The sequence below is a fragment of the Ambystoma mexicanum genome, chromosome 3q, assembly GCF_040938575.1.
Source record: "Ambystoma mexicanum isolate Mex_15411 chromosome 3q, UKY_AmexF1_1, whole genome shotgun sequence".
Lineage (NCBI taxonomy): Eukaryota > Metazoa > Chordata > Amphibia > Caudata > Ambystomatidae > Ambystoma > Ambystoma mexicanum.
In genome coordinates, this window is record NC_090926.1 from 52429061 (window position 1) to 52453473 (window position 24413).

Below are 24413 nucleotides of genomic sequence, written 5' to 3' on the forward strand. Positions count from 1 at the left end.
TTAAAGAATATAATCAAATTTGTCATAATCTCGCCATTTACTACAGGCGTGGTAGGGGGAACAGAAGGCTCTTCACCCCTGTCCTTACACTGGTTAATCATCCAGTCCTCAGGAGGTGGGGCTTCCCGTTCCTCCTGGTACATCTTCCAGAGCTCTAAGCTTGCTAAAAAATTTTCGAACTTCTTTTCCGTATATGCTTCATGCAAGTATGTCGTCATATGTTTGTGGCGATGGCATGAACATTTTATCTGCCGTACCCTTAACCCATTCTGCACTGTATTGCTTAAGCTTGGGTGCGTGTTTTGACAGCTGTCTGCACAAGTGTATGGGCGGAGTAATATCCTACATCATAACTATCTCACAATTTACTATTAACCCTTATCGTTATTTCACACAAATAAATGCTTTCCATAAAAATAATACAATATGAGCATGCACCAATCGTCGCAGCTCCAAGCCTCTGTATCACGTTTTTACTTCCATCTACCTTTTCACTGAACCTGATCAGTTAACGAGTAAATAAATGATCAACTTTCTTCAAATCTCATTGTTTCCACCAAATTTCTACCTTATTTCTCAATATTTCATTTCCTTACCACATATATCTCATGCAACATATAAACAGACAGACAATACTGACAGACTGGCCGGCCCACATATACTTTAGTTCACGCTCCTCGTGACTATTTCTGTCCCTAAAAATTACTCTGATGGAGTATGAGCTGCCCTCATTAACAACACCTTGTTCGTTTGTAGCCTATGTAGCCACTTGGATTTTAGGACAAGCTCCTTCTAGACGTCCTTGACATAGGTTAACGGGCTTACTATATAGATCCCTCCTCGTCTATATACATTAAACTGTGACGCTCAAGGTCTCACACTTATGACGCTCCTCTTCTTTAAATAAATAATAAAATACCCCAACCAACCCTCAGTTACTATATCCACGTTATCACTCTTTTCCACTCGGTGCTCATTCAGTTTGCCACCTCACCCAGCCTACTCACCATTCGCGTTTTCGACTTCCGACCCACGGGATCGTCTCCTCCTCAAACCAGCCGCTTCAGCCTTCAGTCCGCTCAGCTTCCTGTAGATGTAGGGAAGGGATTCCTCTTGAAAATAAGGGACACGTCCCACCTGTATTTGCAAGATTTTTAAACTAATGGCCGCTATCTACAAGGAGCCTCACGTTCTTCCAGTTAAATGGCAGAGGATGTCCAATATTATCGAGGACCCCAAAGCTTACTAGATTGATGGATTTTTAACCATCAGCTCTGCTACCATGTGAATTGGGGCATCCAGAACAGCCCTCTAAGATGAGGTAGCAATACTTAGAGAGAGATGGAGGTGCAGAATATTACTCAAACATCAATAATCAAAACTGACTCAGGAAGTTGGCAAAGTGTGACTGTTTTAATGTCAATGATCTAAAACAACGAACATCAACAGGTTCGCTCGATCTTCACACTAAATTCAACACATAAAAAAAGCAGGTTATATGCTAAAAATTTGCCATCATTGACATCTACCTGCGTTGCAAGCTACAAAAACCTATTTGGCATGGTGATAGGCTTACAAGGAACATTTAGGTATACGTTCCATACTGGTCAGGCAAGGTGATTGGATCTCTAACATCAGGTGGGGAAACTAAGCCCTCCTCTAGTGCAGGTCACTACGAACTTCATCAAATGCACGACGTCCATTGGTTATACAAACTATACGGCTCTCTATTACTTGTCCCTCTATAACTGGTTGGCACCGCTCTGTAATATTCCACCTACGCAAGCAGCACGCAGGCTAGTACACAGGTGCTGGTGGGCTGTTCATAACCATAGCTTCCCACCAATTAGCCCTGGCATCCATCATCACACTTGCAGCCTACTAGTCAATTAAGGCTTTGAACTCGGCCTTGGTAATGTTCTCTGTGCTGGAAAATTTGAGGTAGTATAGCATACTCTGTCTTGTTCATCATAGTGTCTATTTTCATCTGGCCACGTGACTGTAGACCAGGTTTTAGAGTCATAATGCATTTAAAATGCTACTATTTGATGACCCTCTGACATCTTCAATGTTCGCGCCCCTCACTTAAGACAGAAGGCTTGTTCTTCTCACACGTTCTCTAATTGTTTGTACGCACATCCAGGCCCAAGGTGGTCTCGACTTCTTGGTCTTGATCCAACCAAGCCTTTCTTTGATCCACCTCCATGGTTGAGTTTTCGATTTCTAACTGCGACACACTGAAAACGTCTTTCTGCTTTCAGTATCCAGCTCTGCAAAAGTGTGTTGTGGAATCATCCATAGTCCTTACCTTTCCTATATATATATATATATATATATATATATATATATATATATATATATATATATATATATATATATATATATATATATTTTTTTTTTTTTTTTTTTCAAACGAAAATTGAGCCCCTGAACAGGGCAAAACCAGCAGGTTGCACTCCCGAGAGCAGCTGAAAAAAGAGAATCCAATCTTCATCAAAATGACAGGCTTGACGGCAAAATCAGGCAGCACCAAATGTTCTTTATTTATTAAAAGTGCATAGGAAAGAGGAACCTGAAATAACACAACAACGCGTTTTGCGGTCCTCCGACCGCTTGTTCACGTAGGTAGGGGAAACACAGATAAAGGACTCCTTAAAACGAGATTCAAACTCTATGGTAACAGTGCATAGAGCGTCCCATTGCACAAGTCAATACAATCTATTGTACACAAGGCGGCCATGTTGTAGTGTACCAAAGGCAACGCATTCATTAATGTACAACAAAATAGAGTACACATCTTAGTAATCTGGACATTAAGGAACGTCTTAAAATCAGAAATGCTGCCACAAATGTCACGAAAGTCAGCAGAGTGGGAACTGTAGGAGAGACGGCATATAACGCGTGAAAAAAAGAATTCATAACAATGGGAGGTAACCAGTCGGTGAAATCACTGCTGTATGAAAGGAACCTAATATAAAAAATAAGGTGCTCCCACAGTGTAAACAAAGTACAGGGGCAAGACAGACTAGGACTTACCTCTAAACAATGTAAACATTAATATGAATAAAAAAGAAGCCCAGTCTGAAAATGCCATGTCCATAAAAATAAAAATAAAAATAAAAATCTGCGCTAGACATTAGCACACACGCAGTTATATTGCCATCCCTTCAATACAGTCCCACAGTGTGAGTTTCAGACGTGTAATTGATTATGTGACATATAGGCGTGCCCCAAAAAATTAAATAGTCTCAAAATACCTGAACATATAATTTACATCATGCATGCACAAGAGTAAAAATGGGACATTACAGGCAAATGTAGCAGTATGTGGGCAGTATAAAGTGCCTAGTGCATTAGCAGCCAACAAGGTGCAAAAGTGCATAGCAGCCTAGATAAGGGAAACAAGAGGGAAAGTAATAAAAGGGATAAGAGTTGCAAATTCAACAGCAATAATAATGTGCACAGTGCTCTACGTCCATGGATGCAATCATCTATGCCTGAATATACTGATATTACAAAGCATGAAACCATACACAAGGTTAGCAAAGATCAATTAAAAGATTGTTAAATATATAAGATGACATAAAGTGTCAATATTTAAAAATAACCCTGCTCTCTACGAAAGAATATATGGCACAAATCCGTGCATCCATGGACAGCTGAAGAATAGTCAACAAATTAATTCACAATAAAGTGCAAAGTGCTTTGACCTTAAAATGCCCCAATTTTAAAGGCAACCTTTCTTCCTCATAAGCCTTCTACTGCTAAATGTTAGTGCACATGTGCTTAATAGTCCCAATAAAAACCATAGGTTATAATAGACCTAAAAAAGAGGTATCATACCTAGGTAACCCTTGCTAAATAAGTATCTGCATCTCTAAAGATGTAGCATAACCCTCTTCAAAACAAAAAGGGAAGTTAAGGGCGAGACAGAGCAAAAAACAGAGTGAAAACATATAAGGAATCCTTCAAACATACTGTGTAAGAATATTTTCATCATAGTGATCAGTATAACAAGTTCACCCTACTACTGTACATGTTAAAACCAAAATTGTACAAGTTAGGCTGAACAATGTCATGAAATACCAACCTGAAAGATACGTCAAAACATAAGGGAATATACTTTGAAATCAGAAGAAAACACTAAAGGACAAAGGTAGATGTTAACGGAGTCATATAAACAACATACATGATACCTAAAATCCAGAAGTAATTCATCAAAAATAAAAAACAAATGTAAAATATTAGTTTCCTAAGAAGGTATATAATTCTTCATCAAGATTATGACCCCTAGGTTTCTTGGTCTCGAGGTCCAAAATGGACTTAGTCTCCAATTGCCTCAGTTGTAATATATATATATTCACTTAAAAACAACTTTGTTAAAGGGACGTTATTGTTAAGTTGTTGCCCTACCAAAAACCCGCGTACTTCACTAAAAAAACTTTTCAAACGTGCCATTATGGTTCAAAGTAAAACCGAAAAACCCCTGAAATTCGCCAGTTATGGTAGGCTAAGCGACCATAACTGCCTGCACCACTGTCCTCTGCTAACACTAACAACCAGGACGTGAAAGATGGCATCACAAATGTCATTAATGACATCAGTGATGACATCACATGTTATGGTAAGCTAAGCAACCATAACTCGCGCCACCACCGTGCACTGCTAAGACTAACACCCAGGAAATCAAAGATGGCATCACAAATGTCATTAATGACATCAGTGATGACATCACATGTTATGGTAAGCTAAGCAACCATAACTCGCGCCACCACCGTGCACTGCTAAGACTAACACCCAGGAAATCAAAGATGACATCACAAATGTCATTGATGACATCACTGATGACATCACATGTGCATTTAGTTTTCATGCACAGCCTCCACAAGGGATTGTCATTACAATATTGGCAGAAACGTATCAAAGATCATTGAAGAACTTTCATATGCCAAATAGTTCCTTAAGCAAGGCATTGCAAAAAAATTCCATTGCATTACTGAGTTCTTTCAGTACATGAACGCACTCATGAAGAAACGTAGGCATTGTCTGCAGCATGCGTTATCAAGGTGCAATATTCAAAATCTTCCCATGTTGGATACTAAATTGATAAATGCTTCCATTACAGAATTTTGCATTCTCTGAAACATAAATATCTTGCAAATGCTTCCCTTACTGCATAATTGTACTATTACACACAAAACATAAAGAGAACACAATGCATACAAATAGAAGCATATACAGGGAACGTAAAGTAAGCAAAAAAAAACTGAAGTATTACCAGAAAGTGTTCATAACCGAACTAATTAACTTCATGCACAGAAAAGAATCTTGTGTTTCAGGATTCCTTCTTCTCCCGTGCATATGTATCATATGATGTAACTGTACCTTAAGGAAAGTATTGTAAGAACATATGAGAAGGGTAAGGTCTACAAATATAGTACTTTTTACTTTTTTAATTCCTGACTGATAGTGAAGAAAGCCACCTGGCTTAGATATGTCAGTGAACAAAAAAAGAGGAAGCTAGACATGTGATGTCATCAGTGATGTCATCAATGACATTTGTGATGTCATCTTTGATTTCCTGGGTGTTAGTCTTAGCAGTGCACGGTGGTGGCGCGAGTTATGGTTGCTTATTTTACCATAACATGTGATGTCATCAGTGATGTCATTAATGACAGTTGTGATGCCATCTTTCATGTCCTGGGTGTTAGTGTTAGCAGAGGACAGTGGTGCGGGCAGTTATGGTCGCTTAGCCTACCATAACTGGCGAATTTCAGGGGTTTTTCGGTTTTACTTTGAACCATAATGGCACGTTTGAAATGTTTTTTTAGTGAAGTGCACAGGTTTTTGGTAGGGCAACTTAACCATAACGTCCCATTAACAAAGTTTTTTTTAGTTAATTTTATGGGTTTTTAGTAGGGCAACTTAACCATAACGGCCCTTTAACAAAGATTTGTTTAACTGAATTTCACAGGTTTTCAGCAGAGCAACTTAACCATACCGTCCCTCTTGCAAAGATTTTTTTCTAAAGATGATCGGTTTACAGTAGTGCCACGTAACCATAATGTAAAGCAATTTCTGACTTATTTAAACACCTTGCGGAGAATACCACTTGACAATATGCTGGTGTACATCACGGTAACATGTCCCAGAATCCGTAAACACTTAACAGTAAGATGTTTGTGTCGTGGACAAGGTGGAAACAGATTTCATATTGATAGAGGAACGTCCACCTGCAACATGTGCCTTGCACAGCGCCAACACGTATTGGTCGTTATCCATTAACAATGTAGTGCACATTGCATACTTTCAGCAAAAGTTTTAGTAATCTGAAAATGACATCAGCTAAGGCCATCCATTCTCCCCAAGAAACAACAGCACCACTGTAATTAAGGAGCATGACAAACACTGCCCCAACCTTAAAAATAACAAACACACAATATTTTTGCACCGGCTACCCACTCCCCCATATTACTGTTTGATACATCTTTCCTAATTTCCGTTCGCAAATGGCCTTATTAGCTGTCCTACCAAAAAAGAAAGCCATCCGTTAACAAAGTAAATGTTGCATTAAGAACCACCTTTCACAGTACAGGACATAGACGCAATAAGATTTGACAATAATAGTATAGATGTGCAAACCATTAGCGTGTGCTACGGAAAAATAGGATTTCTGGATAAACAAACTCCTTTTTCAAGATGGCCACCATCGAAAGGAAAGGCGATTGTTCCATACATAGCCCCTCTTCGCTTTCCATGACAGCAAGGAAAAAGCAACAGTATGTACCGTGACGCTGAACCTGTAAATAAACATACAGCGACGTATAACGTGGTACATTACATTTCGAAATGATACACATGATTTTAAAAGAAAACGGTAACATTTTAGAATATGGAAGAGTATAGATGTGCAAAGTATTAACGTTTGCGACGGAAAAATAGGATTTCTGGATAAACAAAATCCTTTTTCAAGATGGCCACCATCGAAAGGAAAGGCGGTTGTTCTATACGTAGCCCCTCTTCGCTTTCCATGATAGCAAAGAAAAAGCAACCGTATGTACTGTGACGCAGAACATGTAAATAAATGTACAGCGACGTATAACGTGGTACTTTACATTTCAAAATGATACACGTGATTTTAAAAGAAAACAGTTACATTTTAGAATTTGGAAAGTACTTTTATTTAACAAACAACTGTCAGAGATGAACGGACTAATTGCATTTGGAAATAATTTGTAACAATGACTCCAAGGGCCAACAGTGAAAATGTTCATGGAGAGACACATGCAGTTAATTTCGTATACGCAAAGTATGCGTTTCTGTTGAAGCACTCCATTTGTTTGCACAGGTATTTCCAACACGGCGGCATCACTGTTGCTTTACACCACCATAAATGATAAAAAGTCGCTCCTTGTCGCTAGTTCAGCGTAGGGACAGAGCGGCCCTGGCCTGTCATCCCATAACATTATAATGGACAGGCACCCGGTCACCAGCAGTTGCATATGGCGTGGAAAGAAGCCGTCACTCGGCATCTGGAAACCGTGGCACTCACAGTACGGCAAAATGTGGCTAGGCAGAAAACGTAAGAGAAAATGTGTGTCAATACCCAACCTTTAGGAAAAATTCCAAAATAGACACAAAGATTGTGGAAAATACTACACAAATGTAAGTGGCCAACATGACATTTTAAAGAAGTATTAGAGTTCACTCTGGGGACATATAATGACACCCTACAAATGCAGATAAACAGCACCCGCCGTAAGCGGTAAAAAAAGGACAACTACACAGTGACATGGTAATTCGATTATGGATGCAGCATGAATGGACAAGCAAGAAAAGAAAAAATTACATGTCGTAATGTTACACAAGACAAAAAGAACATGCAAACTGTAACAAGACCAAAAGAACGTGCAAACTGATACATAAAGCTATGTGGGCAAGCATAACATTTCAAAGAAAAAGAAATAACGTTCACCAACGGTGACTCTAGTCTTAGCTTGCAAACGCGAACAATGTACACTCTCTGGTATTGGAGGAAAATTACAACTCCGCAAAAATATAATACTTCAGTTACATTGTCACAATTAGTGTACAGTCGTCAACATTAAACTTACATCATCTTCACAGTCTCGATTATTTGTGGCAAGTCACACAGCAAACTGTTTGCATCAAAGAATATTCGTGAACTGATATTTCATGTTCTTTACAAGCGTTTTTAAACTATAACCTTACCAAATAGTATTTTTTTCAAACTTTGATTCCTTGCGTAGCTTTTAAAGTTTCACTTTGGCTCAAGGTCAAAAAACAATAGCCCCTTATGAATTCACTTGAATGCGTGGGCCTACTGAGCTTGCAACCAAAAAAGCAAATGAACTGACCTTCAATCAGAAGGCACATACATTCTCACTTTGCAACAGCATATGAAAATCCCCATCAAAGACTCAAGGTGGCCGCCTCAGATTTCAAAACATAGGACGCCAGTCTGACTTCAATATTAATCTGAAAACATTACAACACAGATGCACGCATTGCTCGCCGTACATTGAGCACCAACTTCCACTTTACCGTATGAATTCGGTGGCAGGAAACCTGCCCACAAACAACATGCACCCAAGACTGCAGGCCCTCCCCACAACCACCTGAGTCATGTGCGGTAGTTCGGGTGTATCTATAAGTGTGATATGCTTCAGTGGTTGTGGCCAGAGGCTACACTCCTAGCTGTATGTCCCCAGATATTACAATGCATGTGTGTGCAGTGGTTTATACCTCCAGTGCCCAAGACTCTACACACTCCCCACAACCATCTGATCGATAAGCAATACTACAGGTGTATCCATTGCTGTGACATACGGCGGTGGTAGTGGCCAGGGCGTGCAGTCTTGGAAGTATGGCCTTCGACCTATGGCCATGCATCCAAGACTCTATGCCCTGGCCACAACCACCGCAGCATGTCACACCCATGTCTGTATGCCCTGGCCACAACCACCGCATGTCAAACCCATGGCGGCGTACAAATGAATAGTACACTCATAGGGAAAAAATAATTTAATTACAGCATGTACTCAATTTCAATGTTCGCTAACACCACGTGTGTCCTTAGAACAGTTTCAAGTTGCCTGCGCACAGCACGGACTGAAATACTACCCTTATGAGACCCCTCATTTTCTGTACTTACAAACATCCAAAACAAGGCAGGCATAGGGAATATATCATTAACACCTACCACCTGAACAAATACAGTTTTTCACCCAACTCTTACTGTCTGAACCTCCCCAAGCACTCTGACACAACAAAATAGTTTTCGAAATAGCATGTTGCCTGCTGGTGGACGCTGCGCAGTCGGTGGATACAAGATGTTGGGTGCATCCAAACAATCTGACGCAGAACACGTCTCACTGCAGCCAATCGGCAGAGATGTTGCGTGTCCACGGTCATGACGGCAGCCCTTTAGCCAATCGGTATCTTGTCCGCGGAGCAAACAGGGAAGTGTGTCCCCAGAGCGAGTGTGTCCGCGGAGCGGACATAGATATCACTATTTTTTTTGCTTTATGTTTTGGTCATTTTAAAAAAAGCTACTGGACGGATTTACACCAAATTAACAAAAGCACGCTTTTGGGACCAAGCCACCGCTCCTGCTGCAAATTTGGTGAAAATCTGTCCAGTGGTTTGGGCTGTAGGCGTGCACAAAGTTTTTTTCCATTATGTCTATGTGAAAAAAAGACGTTTTGGGACCCTCCCTATAACTTTTCCCCCCCTGTACCAAACCTCACTAAACTTTGCAAGAAAATTCAGAGTGGCCCATATACTTTTTTTGCAAAGCTTGGTGATGATTCGTCCAGGGGGAGCAGAGTTATACGCCGCCCAAAAAGTGCTCTTCCTATGGAAACAGCAACTTAACCATAACTATACGGCCACGACAAGAAAACAAGAGGAAAACTGCCATTGAAATGGAACAGTTTAGCCGCACTCCAGATCATGGAAAAAAAGCCAGAAAGTCCTGTTCATTATAAAAAATGAGCCAACCACTTGAAGTATGAAATACTTGCAAGTTTATTATATGAAAAAGTATAAAAACCACCATGGACTGTACAACAGAGGCAGGACACCAAGAGAACAGTCCACGTAACGTATTCATTATTTCTGTAGCATGAACATCTTTATTTCAAGTCTGAAATGTTCCTCATCTTTAACCCCTCCTCTTTAGAGCTTATAGAATCTTTATGTTCTCTCGTCTCTCCATCTATTCAGGGTGCGTCTATTCTGCTCTTCATGACGTCACCAGTCTTCCCTTTTGCTCAGTTTTCCCACTTCTTCCGGGATTTCATTCAAATATCCATCATATTGTCGTGTATGCATGTACGGCTTTCTCAATGGGAATCTTATTTCCAGGATTCTCTTCGGTATAGGTATTCTTACTGGCAATGCACATGTTTCACATTCTGGCTCCCAACATATAGGCAGCATGTGGGAGGAGCTTTGGGTGGGGGTACTTGGCTCCATCCCTACAGTATCAGCTATGGGGAGGCCTGTGTTGGAAACCAGGATGTCCTTTTTGAACTTCTCCCTGCCTTAGCGAGAGGGATAGGATAGTCGATAGAAAAGCAGTTAGAAAAGATAGGTGAGACAGAAAGCACAATGGGGGGTACAGGGAGGAAAGATGGGGGAGAGGGGAGCCCAGGCAGGGGATATGGTAGAGGAGGTCATGCAGCAGGGGACAGACAGGAGGGAGATTTCTATGAATCTGCACAAGTTGCACAGGATAATAGGTCCTTGCATGCATTCAGTACAACTGTTGCATGACATATGAGGTCAATGGTAAAGATGGCTATATCCATGCAGAGGAGGATTTATAATTGAAGGATTTATATAAATACTGATAGATGATGAGAATCAGACTTCCATTAAATTAATCAAAACTGTATAATCAGTACTTGATAGCTATTACTGTTTGCCACAGTCTTAAAAAGCCATGTGTCAGCGTTAGTCAGTATGACATGGTGTTCCAAATCTTGTATTTGGACACAACTTTCAACTGGAGCCCATGTAATCACAACAGATTGTGACAATGGGCCCATTACGGGTCCGGTGGTAACCGTGCCAGTTCTACCGGCAGGTTGCCGCCCGACCCGTAATGATTAACCGGCACCTGACTTCCCGGTAACACCAGGGGATTACAACCCTGGCGGTCCGAGAAGTCAGGCGCCGGCAAATTGTAAGTCCCTATTCCCATAGAGTCTTATGGGACTCTTTGGGAATGGGGACCACAGAAGCACCGGCACCGTTAATAACGGTGCTGATGCTTCTGTGAAAACTCTGCGGGCAGGTGACCGTTCCGCCCTGCAGGTCTGACCTTCCGGGTGGGACGGCACCCGCCCGCAGAGTTGTAATATGCAGGTCCGGAAACAACGGTGCCAGTAAGCTTATGGGCACTGTTGTTTCTGGACCGGCATAGTTGTAATGAGGCGCAATATGCTCTAATTTAGGTAGTGGTATGTTCTTTTGGAAAGAAGCGCCATTTGATTTAATGTACCCAGAGGGGACCTACTTAAAATCAATTGCGAAAAAACGTAACTAAGATTGTGAAATCGTTGTTATTTAACAAATTAAAAATCTTTTAGGTTTCTTTTTTTGCATTACTTGCACAATATTAAAAAGAAATTTGAGCACCTATATGTTCGCAGACTATTATTTCCAAGAGATTTTCTGTGCAAATGGCATCAAACAAAGAACACAAATAACAAACGAATGCACCAACCAAGCCAAGAACGTTCCCCACTTCATTACCTATGTAAACTAAATAGGCAGAACCACCGGTCAAGTCCAAGGGGCTCTGGAACTAAAAAGCACCAAACTTGTCAATTAGCTCATACTCTCACAGAATGGTGCTGGCATCGGTCTTGGTGACCATATGGTGACCTCTATGCTCAATGCAAGAATAAAGAATGCAGGTTGGTTGATCCTTGTTTTGGTACCAGAACAACTGGGTGAAAGTGTTCTCATTGCAAGGCTGGGCTGTACACTGGGCTTCCCTGATGCTCCCATGTAAACCCAGTAGTTGGCCTCAGTTATCATTTTAAAGCATTTACTGCCTGGCACAATTGGGATCCAACATTCTTGGCATTGGTGGCTCCATGATTAGACCATCTTGTCACTCTTGGGGCCTGGTGAGAGGGACCTTCCGATAATAGCACTCATTGATGCCGGACTTTGTGGCAAACCTATGTGGTGTGATCTCCTCAACACGCAAATCAAAAGCCAAAGTGGTTTTAGATGGAGATTTCAATATGGGTTTTCAGCATGGCCATGATTCATTGGCCTGAGCAACTGTGATTGCTTTGGAAAATCTGGGCTTTACCCAACTTGTTTTGCAGCCCACTCATGTATGTGGCAGAACGCTTGATTGGGTGGTGTCACAGGAGATGGGCCTTGACAAAATAGAAGTATTCCCCTGCCCCCTGCCCCTGGTCGGATCATTGCTTTATTAAATTTGAAATTCCTTTGATCCCTACTATTAAGAGAAGTAAACAAATCAAAGGGGAAGTGCATTGTCGTAACCTACAAAAACTTACGTTAGGGGCATTAGCTCCTTTTTTGCCTCCTATGTGAACAATCTTGATCAGTACAAGCCAGTAGGTGACCTGTCATTAACCTATAACTAGATGATGACGATTGCTGTGGAGAGCCTGGCTCCTCAAAAAAATAGGTCCATATTGTCAAAGAATTGGTATTCTAAAACTTAAGAAAAACAAGGTGTTCAGGAAAAGGCAAAAGACATTGACCTCTGAGGATAAATCCAGCTATTCCCAGGCAGCCAAAGAGCACAAAGAGGCCATTTGTTCTGCAAAAAAGTGCTCTTACGAGAGTAGGATCAAGACGGCTGCCTCAGATACAAAGGAATTATTTAAAATGTTAAAAGAGACTGAAGACCCCTGTCCAACTGACACGTCAATTGTGAAAGATTCTGACTGGTTATTCAAATTGAAAAGGCCATGTCCAGCAAGATCCTTCTGATCAAAGAAGATATTGGGCCTGATCTCGACTTCGGCGCTAACCCTTAAATCTGGCAGTAGCGCTAATACCGCCGGATTTAAGGGTCCGCGGAATCAGGGCTTCGCCGGATTTCGCCCCAGCTCTGAGCTGGGGGGAAATCCGCTGAAAATTTGCGCTCTTACCGCCGGCGGGAAATCCGCCGGCAGTAAGAGCGCGAAACTTCCCCATTGTGCCCAATGTGAATGGGGCATTCCCGAATGGGCTCAATGGGCAATGGAGAATTACTTTACCACCGAACTCGTGATCCGGTGCTATTAGCGCCGGGGAGTTCGCCAGCAGTAGTACCGCCGGCAGTAACGACCAAGTCATGATCAGGCCCATTGAATCCAGGATAGCTAATTTTTTTTAAAAGTTTTTATTGGCATTTATATAAATAGAACCGTGCAGTCATCCAAAATTTCACATCAAATAAAAACTTCTTATACTTGCACCGTTGTTATCGTAACAAAGAAAAACAACAAGTTAGACAAACAACCACTTTCTTCGCTTGCCAGGCATCATGTTCTTTCTAGTCTCTTAGTGTGCATGCATTATGATCAGAGTTTCAGCATGGGCGTGCACTCTCTTTCGCCCATTGGCAGTGGCCAACCTGGTCATGCTTCATCCCAACTATTGTTGCATCAGGGTCAGGTCCAGTGCAAAACACTCAAATGCCTTCAAGGGGGTTTGTCATCGATGGGTGTAACATGTCCCAGACCAGTGTTTTCCAGGCTGCAAAACTATCGCCCCCATCTAATCCCGATCTATATTTGTATTTGTATTTGTTTTATTTGTATAGCTCAGCCAGGCCCGAAGGCAACCGGGCGCATATCTTCAAGAGGAAATGTCCCTTCCATCCACACATTAGTTTCCGTTGCCGCCCATATTAAATTCCCTGTACCATCGTGTATATTGTGGGCCCCAGCAGATTTCCAGGCCACAGCGATCGATCTCTTGGCCAGTATACATGCCATGTCAATGAATATAACCACATGTTTATATTTACTGCCTCTGGGGTATGCCCCAAGCAAGCATTCTTTCGGTGACCATTCAAATCTCGCAATTCCAGCCGCTCTGCAGGCCTGTGAAATTATTGCCCAGTATCTCTTCACCCGTACACACAACCAAAACATGTGCATCAAGTCCACCTCTCCCATCCCGCACCATGGGCATAGTTGCTCTGCATTTTTGTTGAATGCAGCTACCCTGTGCGGCGTCATGGACGTGCGGTACAGTACATTCAGCTGTATCAATCCAAAACAAGCATTTCTCGATTCTTACCTGGGAAATACTAAAATCCACTCCCATTCCTTCTCTGTTATGTCTGTACCCAAATTTTTTTCGCATCGCTCTTTCAATGTCACACTTTTGGGGTTGGGTCTATCTATCAGTGAGCTATACAATCTGGACAGTGGCCGCGAACCATCATTCAGACTATACATTATGGTCATCAGGAGGTTTGGTGATGGCTCTTGAGGCCATCCTTTCCACTTTTCTTTAGCTACCCTCCGAGTCCAGAGGAATTGCCCGCTTGGCACCTCTTCCTGCGCTTGCAGTGATTCAAACTCCCTGTAGACCCCTTCTTCGTACAAATTGCCCCAGGTGTATATTTCCAACCTCTCCCATCGTCTCACCATTGCTAAGTCTGTCCCATCCTTGCAGACATCTGCTGCAATCGGTGCCTCAGGTGAGTAGGGGTGCCCAAGTTTCAATAGTGCCACGGCCCTGCCCCATATCTTCCTCCCCAATGTCACCACCATGGGGGTGCTTCCCAGGAAACTCGTTGGCACCCACAGTATTTCTTTCAGTCTTGCAGGGGCCACCAATTGTTGTAGTAACACAGTTTCAGGTGTGGCCTCATCCGCCAACCATTTGACTATATGGCTGAGTTGGGCCGCTAGGTAATACCTTTCTAGGTCTGGCAAATGCACTCCTCCTTCTTTGTACGGTAAGCACAGTGTGGCAAGTGATATTTTATGGCGGGCCACTCCCCGCAGGAAATCGCGTAGTAGCATTTCCAGTAGTCGGAAAAAGGACACCTTGACGTAACAATGTACGTTGGTGAAAAAATATAGGAATCATGGTAGGATATTCATTTTGGTGATAGCCACCCTGCCCATTAGGGATAGTGGCAATCTGGACCAAAACTTCATAGACTTCCTTAGGCCTTTCACCACTGCCCCCGTATTATTCTCATGCATCTGCTCTGGCGTGTTCCATAAATTTACCCCCAGGTACTTGAGCGATTCCAGTTCCCACTGGAGTCCAACTTCTGGTAGGTCCCTCGCGTCTCTCCCCCTCAAACCTGCTATCAGAAATATGCAAGACTTTGTTTTGCTGAAGCTAATCCCTGACACCTTAGCGTAGTTGTCCAATATATCTAGAACCACTGGGACATTTAGGTGTGTATCCCTCAGATACAACAGTATGTCATCAACGTAAAGCGAGATCAAACGTCCCTCTCCCCCAACCCAGATGCCCACAACTGATTATTGCTTTCTGAGATAGATTGCTATCGGCTCCAGCCCCAGCACATATAACATTGGGGACAATGGGCAGCCCTGTCTGGTGCCCCTCTCTATGTCCCAGGCTGTTGACACCAATTTCCCAGACTTAACCCTTGCTACCGGTTCTGAGTATAGTATCTGCACCCACTTGATGAATTGTTCCCCAAATCCGAATTCCCAGTATATTGAATCAAACCCTTTTATGGCGTCTAGGAAGAGTATAGCGTACTGTTCCTGGGAGTCCACCATCTGCACTAGGACATGTTGTAGTCTGTGCAAATTTAACGCAGTGCTACGATCTGTAACAAAGCCATTCTGATCGCTGTGGATCAGATCCCCTATGACCCTGCTCAGTCGCTTGGCCATTACCGTGGTAAGAATCTTAACATCGTAATTTAACATCACCAGAGGGCGGTACGGGTCACACTAGTCTGTTGGCTTCCGTTGTTTTGGTATCGGGATCACTAGGTTTTCCCTCATGGTTCCTGGCAACACCCCTTTCTCGTATGCCTCCATGAACACTTCAAGTAGCACCGGGGTCAGTACTGTCTCATATGACTTGTAGAACTCCGGTGGGAGTCCATCGCTCCCAGGCGTTTTGCTCGAGGCAAGCGATCTTATCGCTTCTGTAATGTCTTCAGCTGTTATGTCCCTCTCTAATGCCTCACGTTGTGTCGACCCCAGTTTCGGTAGCTCGATCTCCTCTAGTGTGCCCAGTGTGTCTGCTTATGGCACCTAGTGTTCATGGCTGTACAGGTAGGAATAAAAGTCCCGGATGGTATTGTTGATCTCTTGTTGCTATTTGTGCACAGTGTCTGTTTCGTCCCTGAGTTCTGTGGTGGGATGTTTTGGGTGTTCCCTCCTGCACAGCCATGCCAGCAGCCTGCCCGATCTATGTCCTTCTGCGTATTCTCTAGTGGTTTTGACTGTATAGTCAAACTTTCACAGCCTCCCCCAAGCTTCCTGGCAGCTACCTCTCATTTTTGCTTGCTCGAGTTCCTTCTCCCGAGTCCCGTGAATGCGTAATTCCGTCTGCTTAATTTCATCCTCCCGCTTTTCTAATTCCAATCTCAGTGTTTTCCTGATGCCTCCAACACTAGCGATAACTACCACCACTTTCAGTGCCTCCCAGAACGTGTTCCACTGCCCAACGCTGCCCACATTCTTCTGTAAGTATTCTTCTAATGTATTTTGTAGTTCTGCTTTGAAAGCCTGGTCTGTTAAAGCATCTGTGGGCATGTGCCACAGTGGTATAGGGGGCCTAGGCCCCTTGATCCTCCAGGTCAGCAGTAATGGCGAGTGGTCTGAGATTGACCTGCCCAGGTACTGTGCTGATTCCATCTGTGACAGGTGGCCCCTGGCAACAAAAAGGTAATCAATCCTGGTGTGCAGGTGGTGTGGCGAAGAGAAGTAAGAGTAGCTTCTGTCAGTCGGGTGCAGCTCTCTCCACACATCCACCAAATCCAGGGCCCCAAGTAACGCATTCAAAGCCCCATGGCAGCCTCGCTTCGGGTAGCCGGTGGGCTAGATCTATCCGACACCCAGTCTTGCACACAGTTAAAGTCCCCACCCCAGATAAAGAAACATTCTCGATATGGGGTTATCTTAGCGCACATTGCATTGAGGTGCGTGGGAATCCCATGGTTGGGGAAGTAGGAGTTGACTATACATAGTTCCACTTGCTCTATGTAGCCCCTTAAGATCAAGTATCTTCCTTCTCGGCCCCCCTCTTTCTCCAGCAGCTTAAAGGGGACCGTGGCATTTATACATGTGAGGACCCCACAGGCATATTTGGAATAAGTAGCACCATAACACTGTCCTCCCCAATGTTCCTCTATCTTGGCCATGGTGTTTTGCGTTAGGTGGGTCTCTTGCAGTAATGCAATTGAGACTCTTTTCCTATTGAGGAAGGACTTTATCATGTTTCTGCGCAACTATGTGCCCAGGCCCCGAACATTCCATGTCAGTACCTTAATATTGGCAGCCATGACAATGTTGTGTTCCCGCTATCCATCTCTCCTTTCTGTGTCCCCAATCCTGCGATCCACCCACACTTAACTGTTCTTCGATTTGTGTGGCTGCTGCCCCCTCTGTCTCCCCAACACCTCACATGCACATCTCATATTATACTCCTTCATCCATGAAGAATTCAAAACATTAATAACAACAACATTCCACACAGCAAACCAAACCAAATAACTGCACTCAGCAGCCGCGTTCCAATTGTGGCGCTCAAGCGCCCCTGCACTATCCTGACCCATCTGGGCCATTGTGTGCAGGCTATGTGGTGCTAGCAACTTGCTGACACCAAACGGTTTGTGGGTTGGGTCTTACGTCCCGGGTTGAGGGTGCTAGTCCATGCCCCCATTGAACATGAATAATCTAGTAATGGTACCAGTAGGTTTCAAGTGTTTGATCTCGCATTTTCCTCTGGCCCTTCTGCTGTTTTAGTCACCCCTCTCCCCGCACCCTCATTGGGCCAAGCGCCCTTCATGTGACTGCTTCTTCACCCTCAAAGTTGTTGTGTTTCATCCACATTATGGCGGCCGCTGGTGTTTCGAGGAAGACCGGCCTACCTTTGTAGATCACCTTTTGTCTGGATGGATACATAAACATGTATTTCAGGTTTAATTGTCTGAGCCTTGCTTTGACTGGTACAAAGGAGTTTCTCGCTCTTTGGACTGTGGGTGTGTAGTCTGGGTATATAGTGGTGTTATCGCGTCGTATTTCCCCACCCTCTTTGAGTATTTCAGGGTGGCCTCCCTGTCCTGAAAGTTCAGAATCTTTGCTATCATGGGACGGCGGTGCATGCTCGGTGGCAGTCATTTTTGCAATGATCTATGGGCCCTCTCCACCACAAAAACCTATGAGAGGTTACCCGCCCCCACTTCCTGTAGTATTAGGTTTTCCACAAAGTCCGTAGGATTCAGTCCCTCCATTCCCTCTGGTATTCCTAACAGGTGCACATTGTTTCGCCGGGCGCGCCCCTCAGCGTCTTCTGTCGGGCCTCTAGAGCCATATTTTTCCTTTCTAATTCTGTTAGTCTCTTTTCGAGGTCCGTGGTGGTTGCCATCATTTCTTTCAATTCTGTCTCTGTGTTCGTGACTCTTTCTGTGGGATTGCGGATATCCTGCCGCATCAGTTACATATCAACTTTGACTACTTCAATTTTTTTGTCTATGAAAGTTCTCAAAGCTGCTATTGCATTCAGCACCTGGTTCTCTTTTGTTCCAGCTTCTGAGTCAGATTTTTGTGCCTCTGCATTACTCTGTGGCTGCCCGCGGGATTTGGTTGCATTAAAGGAGTCCATGATTGTAGGGTCCTTTTTTCCTTTGGTTGAGGGCATTCCTGCGTTGTTTATGTTGGAGCGGTTTGGTGGCTGCAGTCGACCTGGCAGCCGGTCCGCCCTGCATGGCACCAACCTGCGCAAGGGCGAAGATCCTCAGTTGAGATCGATGTCTCTCTAGTTCGGCTTTTCAGTTACTCGCTCGTTAGTTTGTTTCACCAGTTCACCGAAGACAATACTGCTATGTGCTCAATACGCCGACTAGCAGATCTCCAGTCTGTTTATGGACTGCAGGCAGTTGTCGGTCCCTTAGCCCAAAGCCGTTGTGCTTCGCTTTTTATAGTCCATGAGTGTTGGGTCTTGTAACCTTGGAAGGCTTCAGTACATAATGTGGTCTTTATTAAGTGACTATCCTTGATGGCAGGGTCTGCGTATCCTGTCTCTGCAACTCTTCCCTCCTTGGCCTTATTATATTTCACTTCAAGCAGCGCTCCTGCACGCCTAGCGTTTTCATCTACCCCACCTACTATGATGGCTTATTAGCTGATGGGTGCCAGGGTGTAGTTCAGTTGTTTTAGCTCCAGTTGCTGCTCCGTGGGTGGACCGTGCCTCAGCACAGGGCCAGCGGGGTCCACCTTCCTCAAAGCAGTATTGCTACTGACTTTGCCCCTGTTTTAGCGATTGTTGTGTGACTGTGCCTATGTCAGTCTCAGTAGTTGCCTCACTGTGTGGTGGGTAGCTTCTTGTAGCACAATTCAGTGCAGCAGTGTCCCATAATCTGATAGGTTCAGTCTTGCCACTGATATGTGCCTTATTATATTCGCTGCTTGATCTGGCGACCTTCCCGGGGCTGTGTTTCATTTGCACTATGTTGTGAAGACATAAAAATTGATATGAGGCTGAGAAGCCCAAAAGAAACACACCAACACAGGTTACAAAGGACATACAAGTGCTTTATTTAAAAGCTACAACAGTTACCAAAGTCAATTGACAAACGGATAGCTATTCGGCTCTCAGAGTAACGTAACGAACTTCAACGAAGGTTCGATGCATTAGTAGAGAGACCGTACATTGGAATACTTGGGTCTTTTATATGGTTTGTCCAGCCCTTGGCCAACCCTCTTGCGGGTTAACCATTCTTGGGATCAGGCCTAGGGTTCCTTGCCAGGTCAATCCTATAATGTATGCATTTTGATCAGTTTCGCTGATATAGTTGTTCATTTACACATAGGTCAGCAATAGGACAAGGTCTCAGTTCGCGACCCCGACAAGTGGCCTGCAGGCATATTAATTATTCGTGTGTGCGGAGGTCACAACGGCCAGAATCTCACTCAGAATGTCATTCAGCCTCCATTTTGATGTTCAGGGTGACTTCCACATTTACAAGAGAACCTAAAATGGCGGCTAAATCCAAGATGACGACTTGCATTACTTTCGTTAAGGTCAAGACCATGCCGCGGAGTCTATTCACATGATATTTTAGACAACTTGGCGTAGGCCAATATACATTCAATTACTGCGACAGGAGGCATAATATTATTTCAATTCCAACAATGTGTCCAGCGTGTGTGCCTCCTCAGCGATCGCTGCACTGTGTGCTCAATTATGTTATTTTGTTGCCCCTGTGGTAGATTGTTTTGTCTTCTGGTCCTGGTCTCCTTCAGTCTCCCTCCTGTTAGGCTGCACAGCATTATGGTTCACTGGCGTAGGTGCCGCCGCAGAAGGCCACCCCCCCTTGGCACTGCTCCATGTTATTCTTATGTCGCTGTGTGGACGCTGGTTCTTGGCCTCTTTATTGTCCCCCTATCCCTAGATCCCCATCCTGTTTTCCTGGTGCACACTCTACCACGCTCAGGAGGTACAGCCGCTAAAGCCCTGTTATAGGACTGCGTGCGGGCCCTGGGAGGCTGCCAGCCTAGCTGCCTACCTTGGTGTCTCCGTGCAGTCACTGCTCCTCTCTGCGCTCTCCTCGTGACTTATTTGGTGCTCCTCGCTCGCTGGGTGTGTGCAGCCACAGTCTCACCAGCCGTCTCTGCAGTAGGCACCAATCCAGCGTTTTATGTCTTTGCCCGTGTGTGTTATTGCATTCTGTTCGCTCCCCCAGTGACTCTAATGTGTCCTCACTGGGGTTCTGGGCAGTTCGCTCAGAGCTTCAAGGGGTCATTCACTGGGTACCCGTTTTCCTGGTCCGCCCAGTCTCCCGTGAGTGCTTCTGCCCACGGTCGGGACGTTTCTTCTGTGTCACAGCAGGCGCCCTCTGTTCGACCGCTGTATCCAGCTTGCCTTTTGCATTCCCCTCAGGTCCGACACCCGCCCATCGCCTCTGGTTCACTGGCTGCAACCCACGATAGATCCCCATCCTGTTTTCCTGGTGCACACTCTACCACGCTCAGGAGGTACAGCCGCGCAAGCCCTGGTATAGTACTGCGTGCGGGCCCTGGGAGGCTGCCAGCCTAGCTGCCTACCTTGGTGTCTCCGTGCAGTCACTGCTCCTCTCTGCGCTCTCCTCGTGACTTATTTGGTGCTCCTCGCTCGCTGGGTGTGTGCAGCCACAGTCTCCCCGGCCGTCTCTGCAGTAGGCACCAATCCAGCGTTTTATGTCTTTGCCCGTGTGTGTTATTGCATTCTGTTCGCTCCCCCAGTGACTCTAATGTGTCCTCACTGGGGTTCTGGGCAGTTTGCTCAGAGCTTCAAGGGGTCATTCACTGGGTACCCGTTTTCCTGGTCCGCCCAGTCTCCCGTGAGTGCTTCTGCCCACGGTCGGGACGTTTCTTCTGTGTCACAGCAGGCACCCTCTGTTCGACCGCTGTATCCAGCTTGCCTTTTGCATTCCCCTCAGGTCCGACACCCGCCCATCGCCTCTGGTTCACTGGCTGCAACCCACGCAGGTCTGTCACCGCTCTTCACACCCACACAGCCGCGTTTTGGTGCACTTTACCACCCGCGACCGTCTGTCTTCGTGAAACTCAATACTCTCCTGTCATCCAGTGGTTCCCTTGCCGCAAGGGCGGGCAGCAAGCGTGCTGCTCCCGGCACAGCAGTGTTTCTTTAGGCCCCTCCTCTTCTTCAATCCCAGGTCGCGGCTCCGTCCGCCATCTTTGTTCTCAGGGATTCAATCTTATATCCAATCGTTTTCTCGGATATGCGCTCTGATTCCGCTCTGCAGCCCGCTCAGTAGCTGGAGGAATACTCCCCCCTCCTGTATATGTGTTTAGGTCATTGCAGCCTTCGCAAAATCGCTACCAAGCAGGATCTATGTGAGGATCGCGACGGGAGCTCGATCTCAGCACAACCTCACTCCATGGGCTTAGGCCACGCCCCCCAATCCAGGATAGCTAATGACTGAAGCAGAGGTTAAAACCCACGAGCTGTAAGGGTAATATTTGTCCAGCGAAAATAGTTAAAGCCTATATCCTGCCCCATGTTCCCTTCATTGCTATGTTTGTCAATGCCTCCTTTGAGGGAATGTTAGTCCCAAAGGAGATTAAGCAAGCTTGGATAACACCCGTTCTCAAGAAGCCTTCTTTGGATCTGGGCATGGCAAATAACTACAGCCCAATCAGAAAATCCCCTTTTCTTTGGAAGGTCCTGGTTAAGATGGCACACAAACAGATCCAGGATTTCCTGAGCACACATTCCATACTAGGTCCCAAGCAATCATGTTTTCGGAGCCATCATAGTACTGAATCCACATAATTGGAAAAGCATTCTACATCAAATGAATTTTAATTGGTTATTTATTGGTTTTATTTATTGATTTTATTTATAACGTGCTTAATACCCAGAGCTTTCTAATTGCTAACCCGGGGGTCGAACATGTGTTGCTCTGTGTCGTTTTGCTTCCAAGACGAGTGCGTTGCCCCTGAGCTATCTTCCTAGCCCAACGGCAAAGCTTCAGTTCTGATGCTTTTGGATCTGACAGCTGCTTTTGACATAATAGATCATTCCGCCTGAGCCAGCAGACTATGTGAAAGGGCTTATTTTTCTCAAGGGAAGCGGCTAGTTGGTCCTTCCTGTCTGACCGTACAGCTAAGGTCTTCCATGAGGATGCCATGTCAGGGGGTTATGCTTTACACTGTGGAGTGCACAGGGCTCTAGTTTGTCATCCACTCTCTTTAAAATATTAATGCTGACATTGTCTGTTCAACTGGATGCGCCAGGCACCTGTCACGCCAACTATGCAGATGACACTGAAGTCATCAATGCCACCTACAATAGTATTCAGCTGGATGTTGTACAATGGCCTTGCCTTGAATAATTTCAAAACAGAGTTTATAAAACTGGGCCTTCCTTCTAAGCTGTGTCACTTAGACCAACCATACTCTTCCCTTCAAATTGCAGATTGTTTGCTGCCCACTCTCAAAAAAGGGAAGACTTTGGGAGTCACCATCGATCAAGAACTTTCAATGAGGGCTCACATTAGCTGTCTAGTGTCTAACTCCTAATATTATATCAAGCTTCTAGCTCAACTCAGACCTTTTCTTGAAATGTTCTCCTGCTGTGCTACCCTGGCTAGAGCTATTGTAGAAGAGGAGTCAAGTACCCCCACCAAAAGCTCCACCCCCATGTTACCTATATGAAGGGAATTGGAAATTGCGACACATGCAGTACCAGTGAGGATGCCTGTACTGCAAAGAATCCTAGAAACAAGGTATCCATTGAGAAAACCCTATATGTATTCATAAAGATATGATGGTCTTTTGGACAAAGTCCCAGAAGAAGTGTGAGAATGAGTGAAAAAGAAGACAGGTGATGTCATGCGGAGCAGAACTGACGCACCCAGAAAAGATACACAAGGCAAAAGACCATAGACATTCTATAAGATCTGAAGAGGAGGTGTCGAAGGTGAGCAGCATTTTGGGCTTCAGATTAAGGTGGTCATGCCACAGAAACACTGAAGAAAATGCAAAGTCATTTTACAATTGTACAGATGCAGTAACGCAAGTAGATGAAAGTGGTTTTAAGGCTGGCTACGTAGTGAATAAATTGCAGCGATGCGCCAATGTATATACATAGGAATATATAGAACCTGGATGTTCCATAATGCACTTTAGCAAGACTTGAACCCCGTGAATGAAATGGTTTTCAGTGTGGCACAGTTGGAATATAACTAATGGTGAAGGAGAAATTCAAGAAAGGCTTGGCTGGCCCAGCACCAAGAAGTCGAGGCCCCTGTGAGCCTGGTTGTCCATCCAGAAGTTACATGAACGTGAGAAAGAAACAAACTTCTGTTTGAGGTGGAATGAAAAAACACTGAAGGCGTCAAGAGTTCATAATTTAATAGTATTAAATGCAGCAAGGAGCTTGAAAACGCGGTCTCCAGTCACATGTTCACATCAAAATAGACATTGGGTCAAGCTAGACCGAAACCAGAAGGATACTCCTTTTTATTATCAGGCACAGAGAGGTTCTGCAAGGGCAAGTTCAAAGCCTTAATTGACTGGCAGACTGCAAGAGTCATGATAGATTTTGGGCTAATTGGTTCGAGAGGCATGACCAGACCAACCCCCCCAAGCACCTGGGGCACAGGCGTGCGTGCTGCTGGCATGTGGAATATTCCGGAAGGGTACATTGCTGCCAACCAATTATAG